The following is a 4,772-nucleotide window of genomic DNA, read 5'->3' as shown; positions in this document are numbered from 1 at the left end:
TCTTGAGTTGGGGGTTGCACCATTGTTGAGGAAGAAGGTTGATCTTGATCTTGGTGTTCCTGTGGTCGCACATCTCCAATCGCCATGGTGGGTATTGCAGTCGTTGGAACGTCTTCTTCATCTACATCATCAAGATCAACAACTTGCTCTCTTGGAGAGCCATTAGTCTCATCAAATACAACGTCGCTAGAGACTTCAACCAAACCCGACGATTTGTTGAAGACCCTATACGCCTTTGTATTTGAGTCATAACCTAACAAAAACCCTTCTACAGCTTTGGGAGCAAACTTAGAATTTCTACCTTTCTTCACTAGAATGTAACATTTGCTCCCAAAAACATGAAAGTATGACACATTGGGTTTGTTACCGGTTAGAAGCTCATACGAAGTCTTCTTGATGAGGCGATGAAGGTAGACCCGGTTTATGGCGTGGCAAGCCGTGTTCACGGCTTCCGACCAAAACCGCTCGGGCGTCTTGAACTCTCCAAGCATCATCCTCGCCATGTCGATGAGCGTCCTGTTCTTCCTCTCTACCACACCGTTTTGCTGTGGTGTGTTGAAGCGTCCTGATCCTTTGGGACTCAAATGTGATACAATTACTAGTCCCAGGAGGCTAGTAATCACATTCATTACTTCAAATAGTTACAGAGTCTGAATAATGTTATTACAATACCGGGGATACAAGCTCGAAAGTGAGCCGAAAAATAAAGCGCAGTGGAAGATAAAATAGCCCAGGCCACAGGCAGAACTGGGTGAAGACACAACCCCATCAATCAAGCATAGCAGAAAAGAAGTCTTCAGCTGCTGAAAAACATAAATAAATCTGGGTGAATACACTAGGTATTCCGCAAGCCCACCCGACTCCCGTAAAGAGAAAGTGACCTATATTGTACATGCTTATTGTGGTGGAGTTGAAGTCACTCATACTTTTTCAGAGAAAGGCAGTACTCAATAGTTAGGGTTTTCCCAAAACAATAGAAGTAACACTTGCTTGACTACCACTGAGCTTCCCGCTCCCGTGGTACTACTTTCTTTCCAGAACATACACACACATTTCCCTGTTCCCAGTTGTAGTAGAAAACACTAATTGTCATACCATACCAGACTCGTCCATACCAGTGGACACGGACTATTCGAATAGGTTTAGACTCTGCGCAGAGGGGTACACTTTACCCACTAGTCCGGCTCTGCGATCTCATGGCCAATGAGATCCGAATCCGAAACTCTTTCCTTCCTTGTACGTCTGAACCTTAATGGTTATACCGGAAGGAGTCAGGCCACCACCATGTCCATTCCCCTTCCTTATCCTCCCAGTGCTACCCCAGCCTTCATAACCCTAGGGTGGGACCGTACGAGTTCAGATTGAGTGGCTGCCCACACAGCCTCGAGTGGTTGTACTTTTTGAGAGTACATGTAATGAAAGATGACAAACCGGTCCTTATATGAGAGGACGATCCTTCTGCTCACGCCTAAACCAGCTGAGCCAACACCTTAGGACCTCCCCTAAACCAGGGAGTCCCTGATCATCCTACTTCGCTAGGTGATGAGGGTGAGTACCCTTCATCGCACTCTTTTTGGAAAACATTTCACTTATACCCCTTTTTACTTGTCCCATATCTTTTAGTCGAAATAATAGTTAATGCGGGCTCTCTCAAGCTTACCATGCAATTTGATTCCCATCCCATAATCCAGGCATAGGCAGTGGTAGAGAGAAATAGGTAAATAATGCATCAAGGGAAGGATGGACTTGCCTTCGTCGAAGCTTTCCTGGCACAAAAGGTTAATCTCGGAGGGGTCGGGTTCCTGCCCTTCTTCCGGAGCTAAGAGTTCCGGAGGATCGGATCCCTCTTCCACTAATTAAAACATAGCCAAAAACAATACATCAAACATGGTGACTTTTGTGGAGTGTGCAAATCGTTATACTTTATTATTTTTGTGCCCTAATAATTTATTTAAACTATTTTTGGTGCATAAAATATCAGCATATAAGTATATATGGGAAAATGGGAAAAAGAAATGAGAAAAGAAAAAGAAAAAGGATTTCCTTTCCTTGTGGGCCGGGGGGGGATTTTTGGCCCACATGGGCGCGGGCGCTCGCGCGGGCGAGGCTGGCGGCCCAGCTGGCCCAGCTGTGCGGGGGAGATGGCGGGGGACGGCGTGGAGGCGCGGGCCCACCAGCCAGCGAGAGAGGAGGGGGCTGACGGCGTTGGCGACAACGGAGGGGGGGAGGGGCCGACCGGCGGTGAGGATCCGCGGCGGTTCTCCGCCGTCGGTCCGGTTTTGCGACGGGGAGGCGGTGGCGGAGCATGTGTGGTAGATGAGGATCATAGGGGCGGGGCTAATTTCGCCCGCGGGGGCCTAGGGCGGCCGGTCCGCGGCACGGTGGCGGGCTTCCGCGACGGCGAAGCCGCCGGTGAGTTTTCCGGTCGAGATAGAGTGGGGAAGGTGGCGTGTCGTGAACGTGGAAGTGTGGCGGAACTCTTGGCACTATTTAATTGGACGGAAGGTCGCCAGGGAGGGAGAGGGGAGCTTACCGGAGCGGTGGAGGGAAGCACGGCGGCGCTGCTAGCTCAATTGAGCTCGGGGAGGTGTGGAGGAGGAGGCCGGGGCTGGTGTGGAGTGCTCGGGCTCGGCTGTCCCTTTTATAGGCGCCCGGGAGGGGGAGAGGGATGGAGGGAACGACGAGCTCCGACGAGCTTCCATGATGGCGGGCATGGAGCAAACGGCGACGAGACGGCTCGGGCAGGCTGAGGATGAGGGGACGGCTCGGGCACAGTGGCGGGGTTGTCGCGGAGGGGCTGGCGAGCATTAATGGCGAGGCGACGAGGCGAGGGGTGCTCGGCGGCGATCGCGCCGGGGAGGGATGGGCGAGGGAGAAGGAGCTGACAGGTGGGGTCGGGCTGCCAGTGAGAGAGGGCCGCGCGAGAGAGAGAGGGGCGAGGCGCTGACGGGCGGGGTCGGGCTGTCAGCGGCCGGAGGTGGCGCGCGGGTTGGGCCGCCTGGGCCGGAAAGAGAGGGGAGGGAGGCGGGCGCGCGCGAGTTGGGCTGGAAGTCGGCCCAAACGCGAGAGGGGAGAGGAAATTCCTTTTTCTTTTCTTTTTCTAATTCTTTCCTTTTTCTTTTCTACTTTTGTGACATTTTGTTTCTTTTCCTCTTAACAAAAATTCTCTAAATGAACTTGGTGATAAATGTGGCCTATGTGGAGTGCTTCAAATCATTTTAAGTATATGCAAATGATTGGGTGACCTAGGGGTAGGGTTAGGGAGAAGAATAAAACCAAGGGGGGGGGAGATTAGGGGGGGTTAGGGTTTCAAACCTGGGTTGGGATTTTGGGATGTTACAAACCTACCCCACTTAAAGGAATCTCGCCCTCGAGATTTAGACTGGATTTGGGAACAGGTAAGGGTATTCCCTCCTCAAGAAGTCCTCACTCTCCCAGGTGGCTTCCTCTTCTCCTTCTCTGCTCCACTGAACTTTACAGAGCTTTACTTCTGAGGTGCGGGTCTTTCTGACTGCCGAATCAAGAATCTTCACTGGTTTCTCACGATATTGAAGGTCTTTCTGAATCTGCACTGTCTCTTCTTCGAGGTGACTTTCTGGTGCTTGCAGGCATTTGCGGAGCTGGGACACGTGGAACACATCGTGGATGTCGGACATGGATTCTGGTAGTTCCAGGCGGTATGCGGCGGGTCCTACCTTGCCAATGATGGGATAGGGACCTACAAAACGTGGGGCTAGCTTCCCCTTGACTTGGAACCTTCTGACCCCACGCATTGGAGAAACCTTAAGGTAGACGAAGTCTCCTTCCTCAAATCGGAGTTCCCTCCGCCTGTTGTCTGCGTAACTCTTCTGTCGACTCTGAGCTTCAAGCAACCTTCTGTGGATCAGTGCAACTTTCTCCTCTGCCTCCTTGACAAAAGCAGGTCCTTCTAGTGCTTTTCCCCCACGTTGGACCACATGAGAGGGGTCTGGCATTTTCGTCCATACAGTGCTTCGAATGGTGACATCTTGATGCTGGACTGATAGCTATTGTTGTAGGAGAACTCTGCGTAGGGTAGACTGGACTCCCAACTTCTATCAAAAGCTAACACACATGCTCTTAAGAGATCTTCAAGGACTTTGTTGACTCTCTCTGTCTGCCCATCTGTCTGAGGGTGATAAGCGGTACTGAAATCTAGCTTGGTGCCCATAGCTTTCTGAAGGCTTGTCCAGAATTTGGATGTGAACTGGGTTCCTCTGTCTGATACTATCTTCCTTGGGATGCCATGGAGTCTGACTATCTCCTTGAGGTAAATTCGGGCAAGGGTGGCTCCTCCAAAGGTAGTTTTCACTGGAATGAAATGGGCTACCTTGGTGAGGCGATCTATTATTACCCAGATGGAGTCATTCCCTTTCTGCGTTCGGGGTAGTCCGGTTATGAAGTCCATGCCTATTTCTTCCCACTTCCATTCAGGTATCGGGAGGGGTTGTAACAGGCCAGCAGGTTTTTGGTGTTCGGCCTTCGTCCGTTGGCAGATGTCACATCGGGCCACATACTGAGCTATTTCTTTCTTCATCCCCTTCCACCAGTATCTGGTCTTGAGGTCCAGGTACATCTTGGTAGTTCCGGGGTGGATGGAGTAGGCCGAGTCGTGAGCTTCCTTGAGTAGGACTTCTCGGGCCTCCCCTTTTGGTACACACAGACGGTGTTTGAACCAAAGGACTCCTTGGTCATCTGTCCTGAGATCCAGGAGTTGTTCCTTGCGGGCTTTCTCCACAAGCCTTGCCGTCTCT

Source organism: Zea mays, chromosome 2 (genome assembly GCF_902167145.1).
Source record: "Zea mays cultivar B73 chromosome 2, Zm-B73-REFERENCE-NAM-5.0, whole genome shotgun sequence".
NCBI classification, from domain to species: Eukaryota; Viridiplantae; Streptophyta; class Magnoliopsida; order Poales; family Poaceae; genus Zea; species Zea mays.
The sequence above is the reverse complement of the archived record's forward strand: the minus strand, read 5'-3'. Positions refer to the sequence as shown.